The sequence below is a fragment of the Adiantum capillus-veneris genome, chromosome 26 (genome assembly GCF_014529385.1).
Source record: "Adiantum capillus-veneris isolate H3 chromosome 26, ASM1452938v2, whole genome shotgun sequence".
NCBI classification, from domain to species: Eukaryota; Viridiplantae; Streptophyta; class Polypodiopsida; order Polypodiales; family Pteridaceae; genus Adiantum; species Adiantum capillus-veneris.
Genome location: NC_140956.1, coordinates 29927776 through 29942059, shown reverse-complemented (window position 1 = coordinate 29942059; position 14284 = coordinate 29927776).

Genomic DNA, 14284 nt, shown 5'->3' with positions numbered 1-14284 from the left:
GCCATATCCTTCCATATTTGACATGCTCAAAGATCTTGTTTTGTAGGTTCGGCACTTGCTTTAAGAACTTGAATCCGAATTTCTTGTCTTTGTTTCTTAATTTTTTTATCATCATTGGGTTAAAAAGGTAAGAAAATTAGTCAAAAGTACTAATAATTATTATTAATGGACTAAAAATTTTGCCAAAATTATTCCTCACACTCATATATACATACTCGCACTTTAGGTCTCTCGCCCGCCCAAATTTGTCAATATGGCTCAATACTATGCCTGATAAGAGCAAAATTATACTCAAATTTAAAAAGAAAGCAAAAATTTAAGCATCAAAACACACTATATACATTGTACACATAATCTCTCATCATCTTGTAGTGTGAGATCTTGCAATATGCTGCTCAAGCTACAATTACTCCCATTTTGAGTCACCCTAGATGAAGGTTTGTGCGATGTGCATGGATGCAAACAACGTGTCTATGTAAGGCTGTGAAATGTGGCCCTATCATGCTTATGGAAGAGATGAACTGGGTAACACAATGTTGTGCAAGATGTGGATACTGAGCCAATTGTTGAATGGTTTTTGCTAGCGAGGTTTTATCTATGCTGCAATTCCAAACAAAATTTTTTGAAGACAAATCGCCCGCCCTTTGATGGTTGGTTTGGTGAGTACGATGGGTTGGTTGTTGATTTGTCTTGGCCTGGCTTTAGGTACCCACTTTAAGATTGGTTTTGGAGACTTTGAAGGTGTTTGGCGGTTTGATGGTTTTGGTCTTCATTGCCATGTTGATACTTTGGTGGTTGTAGACTTTTATGATTGCCATTTGGGAATCCATTTCTACTTATGCACTCCCAATGAAGCATTGAGTTGTTCATTGGATTTCCTCCACCGTATTGACCTTGGCTGAGGTGTTTTGGCTACTTGGAAACTTGGCTTGGTCTAGTAGGAAGGGTGATTAGAAAGCAGGGCTTTGGGTATCCATAACTGTTGCGGTTTCGTTACCATGATTAACTTTTTTACCCAAACTTGCTTAACCTTTTTTCCATGAATGCTTGTAGATTGTTGTGGTTGGATAGCTGACGGTGGCTCAGATGTAGGCGATTCTCTTCTATAAGACCGTACATTCCAAATGTGATATATTTGTGCCAAGCAGGGATTTAATATTTGCGTGATTACGTCAAATTTTGTGTAATCACAAGGTCTTATTGACACATTTACATGATCACAGTAAACATGATCACACAGAAACCGGTTTAGGGTGACTTGCAAACCCAAAAAATTCTCACCGAGCATTTCTGTTTTCCCGGCGGGCCCGCCGGGGAAACAGAAAAGCCCGGCAAGCTATTTGTGTTATATATACGCGGGCCCGATCGGGTCCACTGGGTGTATTAGCGCTTTCGTCTTGAGAGAGAGAGAGAGAGAGAGAGAGAGAGAGAGAGCTTGCGCCGCCTTTACAAGTACGTCAAGAGGAGAGAGGAGAGAGGGAGAGAGGGGGTCGTGTGGGAGCGTGCTCTGTGTCGTAGTGCGCGGCAGCAACAGAGTACCTGACCATACCATACAATGGGAGTGTGTGTGTAAGTTTTTCTACGGAACAGTGCTTATCATGGGGGCATCACCTCGGTGATGCGGGGAAGATGGTGTCCTTGTGGTAAGTATTGGATTAATGTCTGGGTACTACATCGATAACGCGGCGAATCTAGTATCCTTATGGTAAGTCAACTTCCCTTCCCATTTCCCAAAAAAAATATGGGCATCGGTCGGTAACGTGGCTATATGATGTTCGTACGTAGGCCATTGTTTTTTCTTAGATTCAGGCGGCACTCGATCGGTAACGCGGCTAATAGAGTGTCGTTTGTTAGAAGCATATGTTTTTGCATAAATGTGGCATTCAGGTCGTTAACCCGGTCGTATGAACGTCATATAATTTGTATGTGCATGTGCAATTAATTTTTTAAGTATTAAGTATATGAAATACTTGGTCGGTAACGCGGTTGTGAAGAGTATTTCATATACAAAATGTACGAATTGTTTGATTTTGTTGTTTTTAGCTGTCCATTTGAAATTATATACTAGCTAATCATATTCAAAAGAATACTTTATTCATCAATCATTGCTATTTTAAATGTTCCATTTATATAGAATACTTTATTCATCAATCATCACTATTTTAAATGTTCCATTTATATAGAATACTTTATTCATCAATCATCTCTATTTTAAATGTTTCATTTATATAGAATACTTTATTTATCAATCATCGCTATTTTAAACGTTCCATTTACATAAATTACATGTAAAAAAATATTTGCACACAAATTGCATGTTTAATATTCGTTTTTAATCTTTTTAAAGGACTCTCAAGCATTATCGCTAGTTTTAATGTTTCATTTACATAAATTCTCTGCAAAAAATCTAAATACATACAATTTGCATGTTAAATATTCTTTTGTATCTTTTTAAAGAGCATCAATTATCATTGCTTTTTGATTGCTACATTTACATAAATTCTATGTAAAAAACTGTGTGAACACAATTTGCTAGTCCAATTTGTATACTTCCAATGTTTTAAATGTTTTTGAAGATTTTAAGTCGGTGTGTGCTTTGTTTGAATTAGTATGTGCACACGGAGAAAAATATAGGTTAAAAATTCAATATATGCTGAAATGTTAAAGAACGTTAACATGTATTATTTGATCTGCATTAAGTTCTTATAAACCATTTGTTTGAACTGCTTTTTACACGTGTAACAGATTGCAATTTTAAGTGAAGATTATATTCAATTTTTATCAATATTTCCTTGCACATTTGTTAAAGTCTTCAAGTGGTGGTTAAGAGTTTACCTGAGATAGTGTGAGAGTGGTAGTCTCATTCGCAACCATGAATTTGTATTTGATATGCTGTTTTTGTATTGTCCAGTGCAAATATGATGCCAGATCAAAAGAAATGTATTATGCGTGCCATTCGTAAAGAATGTATTTTGGCAATATCATCATGTGCAGTTGATCGCATATAGCAGATTAGTGAAAGTGATGTTTACATCAAAGACATCACTAGCACTATATGGGAGAACACAGAGCGCAGGTTGCAAATTAAAGGCCAATACGAGTTGTTGAGTCCAGCTGGGATACGAGAATTTGACCCCCACCACAAGGTCAGGACAGTGTTGGGCAATATGAAAGTATGATGCAGAGACTTAAAGGAAGATATCCCACCTGCTTGCGACATGTCAAAATTAGAGCTTTGGGATAAATTGTGGGAAGAACAGAAGGTAAAGATGAAGCGTGTGAAAGCGTAGGACCAAGCAGCTTTACCCAAGAGATTGAAGATGGCCCAAGATGCGCAAGCAGCTTTGGGAGGTCGATTTGATGCCAGCGGCACTGGCACAATCATGCGCAGTGTTTTGAATGCAAAGTGCACTCATCTTGTCGGCATCCCTCACGAAGCCTTGGTAGAAGGTACGAGGATTGGATCAGGCTCCTTCGGTGTGTGCACATTGTACACTATCAAAGGCATCTCATTTTTTCCAAACCACATTACATATGTGATGAGTGCGCGGGTGCGTGTACGGAGTGTGCGCAAGAGAGGGAGAAGAAGAGAATGGGGAAGGGGATGAAGCACACAGACAGGTTGGGTTAGTGGAGAAGAAAGAGGAGTGGTCAACTCTTCATCTTTCTCTCCCTATATTGAATAGGGGAAATTAAGTGTACAAGGGTGGTTTCCCACGGCCACCTGGCCTACACCCCTACAACCTCCCACTTGAAGGTCATGGTGGCCAACAGTGGCATTAGTATAGTTAGTCTATACAAAATTGATGAAGCATTGCCGAGGCTTCACCCTACACCCATAAGTTCTATACAATGTGTAAATCTCTTCGAGGTTAGGCTCTTTGTGAGAGCATCTACGGGGTCGTCATCAGTGTGAACCTTGACAAGCTCGATACGCTTGCCAGCCAATGCATCTCGTATGACATGGTATCTGACCTCTATGTGTTTTGACTTTGAGTGAAACACTGGATTCTTTGCCAAATCAATGGCACTCTGACTATCACAATGTAGTACTGGAACCTCGTGAATGCCCAAATCTCCCACTAGACGAGCCAACCATATGGCTTCCTTTCTGGCGTCAGACGCAACAACATATTCTGCCTCAGTGGTAGATGAAGACGTGCAATCTTGGAGACACGATCTCCAAGAGATAGCTGCTCCAGCAAACATGAACACATAGCCAGATGTGGATCTTCTACGATCCACGCAACCCGCATAATCCGCATCCGTGTAACCTACAATAGATGCATCACTGTTTCCGAAGCGTAAACACTTGCTAGCTGTACCTTTCAAATATCTGAGGATTTTCTTGACTGCTTCCCAATGCTTCTTGCCAGGGTTTGCCATGTACCTACTAACCACTCCCACTGCATGTGCAATGTCTGGTCTTGTGGCTACCATAGCATACATCAAACTGCCAACTGCTGAAGAATATGGTACTTTCACCATTTCCTCTTTCTCAGCCACTGTCTTGGGAGAGTCTTCCTTGCTAAGTTTGGAGTATGCTTGCATTGGGGTACTCAATGACTTCCCCCCCTGCATACTAAAACGTTGCAAGACTTTGTGAATGTACTTTTCTTGAGATAATTCAAGAATTCCATGTTGCCTGTCTCTCTTGATGTGCATACCAAGAAAGTGATTGGCATCTCCCAAATACTTCATGGAAAACTGAGTGCTTAGCATCTTTTTCAAATGATTGATTTCATCTATTGATTTGCCTGCGATAAGCATATCATCTACATACAAGATCAAGATGATTAAAGAACCATCGTTCAACCTTTTTGTGTATAAGCAGTGATCCTCTTAACTTCTAATGTAACCCTAAGATTGCATGAATTTGTCGAATTTTTGATACCATTGCCTTGAACCTTGCTTGAGGCCATAGAGTGCCTTTTTAAGTCTACAAACCAATTCGGTCCTCGCGGGTTTTTGGGTTTCACATACAAAGCCCTCTGGTTGTTTCATGTAGACATCTTCATCTAGATCCCCGTGAAGAAATGTTGTGTTCACATCCATTTGGACAAGTTCCATGTCCTGGATAGCAACCAAGCCAAGCACAGTGCGAAGTGTAGTCATCTTGACTACTGGAGAGAAAATCTCATCAAAATCCACACCTTTTTGTTGCTTGAAACCCTTGGCAACTAGACGAGCCTTGTATCTAGGCTCGGGATCTTCCGCCATATATGCATCTTGTATACCAAATTGCAAGGTAAAGCATTTTTGCCTTTTGGTAATTCAACCAAATCCCATGTCTCATTAGCCACAATCGAATTGTATTCTGATTGCATAGCCTGCTCCCACTTAACACTATCCTCCATTTGTATAGCTTCTTTGTAGCAGGTTGGCTCTCCACTGTCAGTGACCAAAATGTGATGTATACCCGGCTCAAACCGCTCGGGCGCACGTGAGACTCTCTCAAAGCATCTGAGTGCCTAACTGCTGAATTCTGCTCTCTCCGGAGCAATAGTAGTATCTTGCACTTGAGGAGTAGGTGCGACACTACTGAACTGAGTTGGTTCGGAGGCTACATCCTCAAAACGAACACGTCTGTACTCAACATCTTTGATGGGCTTCTTGTGCATTTTTGATTCATTGAAAATCACATGGGAGCTACGAATGACTTTGTTTAATTCTGGGTGCCAGAGACGATATCCCATCTCTCCGTTTGCACCATAGCCAATAAAGATGCATTTGTGTGATCTGGGATCTAACTTCCGACGAAGTTCTTTGGGCACATGTGCATATGCCTCACATCCAAATACACGTAGATGCTCATAGCTTGGCCTTTTGCCATTCCATAATTCCTCTGGAATTTTGAAATTCAAAGGAGAACTAGGTGACCTGTTGATGATGTGCACTGCTGTCAAAACAGCTTCCCCCCAAAACTCTGGAGTAAGCTTCGCCATAGACATCATAGAGACAACTCGCTCTTGAATCGTACGATTCATTCTTTCAGCTATCCCATTTTGTGCAGGTGTGTATGGAGCAGTAAACTGCCGCCGAATGCCTCTTCTATTGCAAAAATCCTTGAACTCTGTGGAGACGTATTCTCCACCATTGTCCGTGCGAAAAGCTTTGAGCTTTGTTCCTGATTGGTTCTCAACCATGGCGAGGAATTTTTGGAATGTCGAAAAGACTTCTTCCTTACGCTTAAGGAGATACACCCACACCTTTCTGGTAGAATCATCTATGAACGTGAGAAAGTAGTGTGCCCCCCCTAGAGTTTTATGTGGCATTGGACCACACAAATCACTGTGCACCAAGTCTAGAGGTTCGCCTAGTTTCTTATTCAATGGCGAAGATGTCAATCTAGTCTGTTTTCCATACAGACAATGCTCACACAATGGAAAGTCCTTGTAATCTAACACAGGTAGGTAGCCAAAACGCTGAAGTGTTTTCATTCCCTTTTGGCTAATATGCCCTAGCCGGCTATGCCATAATTCAGGAGACGGCAGCTCGGCAACATAGATAGAGTGTTCGTCGACACTCAAAACAAACAAAGAGTACAGGGATCCGTTTTTATTGCCTTTCATCATGATAAGGTTGTTCTTGCGGATCATCCAAGAACGATTACCAAAAAACTGTAGTGTAGCCAAGATCATCCAATTGCCCTATAGAAAGCAAGCTTTTCGTAAGCTTGGGCACATGTCTGACATTCTGCAGCACAAAAGTAGTGACATTATGCATTTGAAGTTTCACATCACCAATGCCAATAATGTCAAGCTCATAGGAATCACCAAGCTTGACTATTCCATGCATGGGTGCATGAGAGGAAAACCACTCTCTATGCGGTGTGACATGAAAACTTGCACCAGAATCAAGGATCCAATTCTGTGCATAACCCTCATCCTGTGCAAGCAAAGCATCTGGAGTGAGATCTGAAGTGAAAATGAGAACATCGGAGGCATCTGCTGTCACCTTGGGATGAATCTTTGTGGGCATAATGAGCGTCACTGGAGGAGGAGCATCCTCTACTGCAGTGGTAGGCATGGGAGACTCAACAATGTTGAGCTCCTCAATCTTTACTGTACTTTTGCCTTTGCCAGAATTATCCTTTTGCATGTTTTTTTGATCTCTTAGGAAGCTGCGACAATCCTTTTTGTAATGACCCTTCTTGTGGCAATAGTAACACTCGACATTTTTGGCATTGCGGTCTCTACTTTGGTTCCTGTGTCTGCTAGGACTACGAGGATTCCGCTCTCTACTTTTGCTTTTGTATTTGTTCCTGTCACGGCCTCTTGGCTTTGTTGAACTACCAGCCATATATGCGTCTCCATGACTAGCATTATCGAGAGATTTACGATGAATCTCTTCAGTGAGCAACGCATCTGTGATAGCATTGAATTCTAACTTGCCATTCGAAGCCGAATTGCTAATGGCTGTGCAAAAGATATCCCATGAACTGGGTAGAGAGCATAATAAGAAGATAGACTTGAGTTCATCGTCAAACTCCTTAAAGCCCTGAGATGTCAGTTGACTGAACAAGGAGTTGAACTCATTTAAATGACCGGAAACTGTGCTACCTTCTTTCATGTTGAGCTTCATAAGCTTTTTCATGAGAAAAACTTCGTTGGATGCACTTTTGCTCTCCCATGCTGAACATAAGCTATCCCAAAGTTCCTTGGTTGTTTTCTTCCCTATGATAGTGAAGAAGACTGACTCGGCTAGATGTAGACATATCGTAGCCATGGCTTTTGCATCCAAAATCTCCCATTAAGCTTGTGTATAATCATCATCCTCTGCGCGCTCTTTCAACGGTTTTGAGAGGCCTTTGTTTATCAAAACATCTTTCATGCGCTCTTTCCACATGGTGAAGTTGCTACCATCGAACTTCCGAATGAAATACTCCTCCTTTTCTGAAGAAGAATCCATCGCTGATAAGAGGGTTTGAGAGGTGCCAAACTATGGCGAGACGCTGTAGAAATTTGGGCAGAGTAACCTTTGTATCAAGAGTAAAATCTCAATCGAAATAGACTCAAAAGTGCCAACTATGGAAGGCACGACTCGCGGGAAGTAAATCCGACAGAGCCTCCTTTGTATGAGGAGTCAAAACTCAACTCAAAATGCATATAAATGCGCCAACTGCACTAACTGGGCATCTGCTTCACAAAAAAACTGCTATGTGAGTGCCAACTTGGTGTCAAAAGCATAAATAACCATCCAGATACATATCCTATGGCGAGGGTACCGTAAAGGGGAACTCCAGCTACCTGTATCACCGAAGGTGTCTCAACATTCGAGAGCACCCCAACTCAAAGAAAACCTCACGCTACCGACCCTCCAAAGGCTAATGCAAACACAAATGGACTAGCCACAGTCTCAGAAAGGGCTCTTCCGGTCCGAGTCTCAGAAACGGCCGGGAAAAACCTAGTACAGTGGGCAGTGTCCGCAACTCAATGTACATGAGTAAAATCGCGCTCAAACATGCGCCAAGAACTGCTGCATGCAGTGAAAGTGATTCCTGCGGGGATATCTGCTCTCAAAAGAGCTCAATAGCACTATGTGTGCTCACAACAAAATGCATCTCTCAACGCATGTGTCCGCAGAGAATCTGCTGTCAAAATGACTGCCAAATCGCCTGTGAAAGCGCAGTGTCTGGTAACCTGGAGAATCTGTGAGTGAATGGGCTGAAAAACCCCCTTGTAGCCTGTAACCTGTGTGTCGGTGTCGCTATGTGCCGATTTCTGCCGCCGGGCAGAAATATGCTAGTCGAATAGCCGCCAAAGGTGTCGTATCCGTAAACTGTGTCGTACAGGGCGATCGGTGCGCTCGGTGCCGATGCCGGGTGTCACTCCTCTATGATAGAGGTACCTCACCCGCGCATGTCGCAAGCACGGTCGTCGATCGCGGGAACGCGCTCGTGTGGGGAAACGCCCGGTGTCTGGGTCGGATGTCGGAGATCCGCCACAATGAATAAGTAATGCCGAGCCGGTGCGCTAGAAATGGTGTTGTAAAATGATGCCAATAGCCGGTGCTCGAAGCCGTGGAGGGAGAAACGCTAGGAAATCGTCGAATCAGTGTTGAAAACTGATGCCGATGTCGTCTTCTGCCGACAGGCGGAAGTGGCTAGCCGAGTAGCCGTAAAACGCCAATGCTCGAGCGGCCAATACCGAGTCGTATCGGTATCGATCGCAGATCTTGCTCGGTCTGTAAAGATTGCTTTCAACTTGTAGGACTCGGTTACTTGTGCTCGCTCGCAAGCACGGTGTCAAGCTCTCTCTCTCTCACTCCCTCTCTCTCTCTCTCTCTTTTGATTCTTACGAGCCTCGTAGCTCTGCTGAACCCTAGGTCCAAGCCGGGTCAAGGCTGTAGTCCGGAAATGATCGGGTTGTCGAGGGCCTTGGGCGGGAATAGCCCCTTTCACACAAAGAAGGTTTATGGCTCAAAAAAAAAAGTAAATCGATTTTTTTTTAATTGCTTTTTACAGCTTGTGACAACGCTGACGAGCCGTAGGACACACACAGTGAGTGTGTGTGTGTGTGTTGATAAACTATCAATGCCGGCCTGTTGCACTATAGCGCTCTGCTACAACAAACTGCATGCTCTCAAGCTTGGTGCCGGGCTTCTGCTGCTCACGGCAGTCGAGGAGAGAGTCATCCGTGCTGTTGCTTATGGGCCTGGCCTTTTTCTCCAAGCCTTGCAACTCCAAGTCCGATTTGCTTTCAAATTCTCCTTTTGCTCGACGTGCTGGCCTGTCGATTTGCTACCCGAATTGCTCTCATTCTACTCGCTGCACTGTACCAGCGCTTCCTGAATGCACTGATTGAGAAATTGAAATGCCGGGAACGACCTGCAGTTGGTGCTACTACAAGCCAAAGCCCAACCCGATTCTGCAAGTCGCTATGCTTCCCCCCAAGCTACTCTCATTGTGTGTGTGTGTGTGTGTGTGTGCGTGTGTGTGTGTGTGTGTGTGTGTGTGTGTGTGTGTGTGTGTGTGTGTGTGTGTGTGTGTGTGTGTGTGTGTGTGTGTGTGTGTGTGTGTGTGTGTGTGTGTGTGTGTGTGTGTGTGTGTGTGTGTGTACACACCATCACATGATTTTGTGTAGAGCCTCGAGCCCCCATGCCCAACTGTTCCAAAGCTCCAATTGCCGACTGTCTTGCTCGATCATCACTAGATTTTCTCTACTCGACACACTTGGCTGCTTGAAATCATGCTCGATTGGCTGCTTGCCTTCCCTGCCCAAGTGTGTGTGTTCAAAACACTACCAATCCCAAGCTCGCAATGCTTCGACTTTGCTGTGCAGAGCCTCAAGACCTGAAAAACCATCTCAGATCTGCTGCCTAGTCAATCTGTCTCACAGTGTGTGTTTGTGTGTGTGTAACCACACACAATTCCCAAGCTTTGCCTAGAATTTCCAAAGCCTTCAAGTCTTCCCCTCCTTGCTTGAGTTCCTCTGTTCTTGCAGATCCACTCTTTCTTGCTTGATTCCTCAAGAATTTCCAAGATCTCCCCCACGTCCGAGAGGGGCTGCGCGCGTCGGGAAGCCGGGATCTCACCAACCTTGCTCAATCTCCTCCGATCCGTGCCGGATCTGTTGTCGAATCAATCCGATTTGGTGTCGTGATGCATCGAGCTCCATTGCCACTGAGAGACCACCGTCGCCGTCGAGCCAAAGCTCTGATACCAATTGATGAGTGCGCGGGTGCGTGTACGGAGTGTGTGCAAGAGAGGGGGAAGAAGAGAATGGGGAAGGGGATGAACCACACAGACAGGTTGGGTTAGTGGAGAAGAAAGAGGAGTGGTCAACTCCTCCTCTTTCTCTCTCTATATTGAATAGGGGAAATTAAGTGTACAAGGGTGGTTTCCCACGGTCACCTGGCCTACACCCCAACAATATGTGGGAAAATGTTACAAGGGAGGGAGTGAGACAAAATTTAACAGCTTTCAGACAGAGCAAGGAATGCAAACGCTTCACCCCTCCATTGTAAGGTGCATTCGGTTTACTACAAAAGCTCCTTGGATCACGATATGCCCATACTACAGTGGGGGTACCATGGACGACATGATGTGCTACTTATCGTTCGCTCACGGATTGTTCAGACGACACATGCACAGGCTACAACACGGCTGGAGGTCATTGCCTGTAGCAAACAACCATGTAAGCGAGATAGATACGATGTGGATCAAAGCAGTGGTCGAGCAGATGCCGGCAATTTGTCATGCCTTAATCGACGGTGTTGCGGCTGTCCACTCGGCCGGTATAGTGCACAGTGACCTGCACCCGTTCAACGTAATGTTGGACTTTACTCGCCAATAAACCCCGCCTCGGTATCATTGATTGGGGTATGATGCTGAGAACACCTGCTAAGCGCGTAGAAAATAATTATTTGCCTCCAAGCGCACAGTCGGACGAAGCAGTTTTGAATGCACAGAGAGCAGGGAGCGCCGAGATGGCTAAGCGACCATGGATTTCTCTCGAACTATACAATCCATGGTGCGTAGATGCATACACAAAATCCAGTGACTTTATGCATTGGGCTACCTGTTCGACATGCTAACAGATTTTTGGAGTGCAACCTGAAAATTTCATTTTCCAAAAGAAGTTTTTCACCACCCGGACGAAGATGTTATGAGGGCTATTCGAATTAAAGTAGATTGTTGGATGAAGTTAAAAGAGCGGGACCAAAGAAGGAATGCTTCTGACGTGTTGATATTTTTCAAAGAACATTTAAAGACAGACCCTAACCCTGTGCAACATCCACTTGTTGAACTTGCACCATCATTTTATGCGATTTAAACATTTCTATGATATACATGTCTTGTCAAGTGTATTCTTTTTTTTATTGAAGTGTATTATCTGGTTTGAAGTGGTTCACCTAATTGAGTCAATTATCTTTAGTCAGTTATCTTTAATCATTTCAAATTTGTCATTTAACTGTCAATATTTCAAATTTTCCTTGTGGTTCAATTAGTCGCATTTCAAGTGGTTTGATTTAGTGGATTCCATGCAATGTCCCAATGAGTGAGAATATATATTTGCCAATGATATTGAATATTTTTCACTCTGTTGACTACATCTCTAAGAGAAAATGGCCGATCAAGGACAAGATATTGGCACCCAATCATTGCCTGATGATCAACAACAAGCGGCTGTTAATGCATTTCAGCGCATGAAGTCTCTGGCACACGGCATGTCGGCACAGCAAGCGATGCGTACTGCTCGCCGACTCTCAAAGTGGGAAAATCCAAACCATATGTAGTGGAAAGAGATCAATAAAGAAGTGACAAAGGACATGATCAAGACAATCTGTCCATGTGAGGACATAGAGATCAAGAAAGGAAGGTGGAAGGTTTCGAAGTGCAACCATGATTGTATCAAAAATAATGCTGAGAGGATTTATTTGGAGGTTTATGGCCATCCCCTGCACAATGCAAATTGTGCGCTATATTGTGCCAAAATGTTATATGTTCACTTTGTGCAACAACGACTAGTAGACTTCTCATCAAAGCAGACAACTGTTGCCGCTCATGATTTAAGGGAGAGTTGTGTCACTTTCACGTGAGATGAGCTGGCATTGATAGTGGAAGGCACCAACCTACAGTTAAAGAGAGAGAAGGATATTTACACGACACAGTTGGCAGAGAAAGATGTATAATAACACGTCTTTCTATAGCCACCCAGACCCCGCAACTCTCACAAGTTCGGATGGAGAAAAGCATTCACCACTTAAGTCAGGACGTTCAAACCCTAACACAGCAAGTGAATCCAACACATGTACAAGGGACACACATTAGCCACCTTGTCTTGCATCCGTAGTTGGTCCCCTCGTCTACTTCAGATGCATCCTCATCTTCCCAATGTTCAGTTTGCTACAAGAATTTTGATGGATGGAGTGGGTACTATGCATTGACATGTGGTCACTATTATCATTTAGTTTGTCTTATTTGTTTGATGCAAAACAATAGTTGATGCGCAATACGTTCACAAGATACTCCACAAGGAATATATATTATGTTTGGCATGGCAAACGAATATAAATTCAAGCAAGCACGCCCAGATACCCCTAGCACAATTAGAAATCTGTTTGATGAGCAAGATGTTGCTTCAAGACAACACAATTCAGATCGACAAACTATGTAATATTGCAACAAACTATGTACTATCGAGAATATGAAGCATTGTAATTACTCAAAACACATTTGAATACAAGGTCTTTTACAATGGTTTTTGACATTTACTCATTTTACTCTCAAGCTATATTGAATCAGTTGAGTTGTTATCTAGTTCTAAGTCTAAGTTTTGTGGTTCTCCTTGTAATTCAACCTCCACATCTATTATCAAATTCTCTTCTATTTCGTCTACGGTGCATTGAGATACACCAACATTGAAATATTCTTCACTCTTGTTTTGACAATTATACAACCAGGTTGGCATTTCCTCCTCGTAGCCAGCACTTTCGATGTGATTCAGTATCTTTTCTTTGCAATACATATACACTAATTTCTCTGCTCTGTCTGCTAATAGTCTGTTGCGAATAGTGTTGTGAACATACTTGTACATACTCCAGTTTCTCTCTGAACTTGAATTTGTTGCACATTGTGCGAGTACTTTCATTGCAAGAGGACATAAGGTAGAGTAATGCTCTCCACCATTCATCATCCACCACTTCCATGTAGGTTGCTCTTTTGCCATTACCTGTACAAAATCATTCGCAAAAGGACCTTCTTTTAATCTAAATGCACTCATTTCTTTAATGCAATCAATTCGGTCCTGAAGTTGGAGTAGAATGTGTTGACCACGTGATAGAAATCACCTGCCACCTTTGTATTGGACATCAGATCTAAATTCCAATACTCTGGATTGAGCATGTAAGCCACGCTATGGAGTGGACTATGAGCGCTCTTCCACCTTGCATGAAAATACTTAGCCAAAATTTTTTGTTATTTGCCAGAGAATGGTAATCGCCACTCCTTCTCTACTACAGATTCTTTCAGCTCTTCAGGATTTTCAAGACTCTGTTGGACTGACCACCATGTCATCCACACTTTGCCCAAGTTTGGCGCCCTTTGATCAAGATTGTGGATCGCGAACATAACGGGCATCATTACATGTTATGCATCCATTACACTCCCCCACCAAGCAACCTTGTTTACATTGCCACGTAGACATGTAATTTTATCTTTCACTGTTTCTTTCTGCTCAAGCTGCCATTCATCAAAGGCCACGCAATTGAATGTGTCAATCACAGCACGTTTATTACAAAGAAGTGATTCCAAGGTATAAAAGTGTGTGCAGAACTGAGT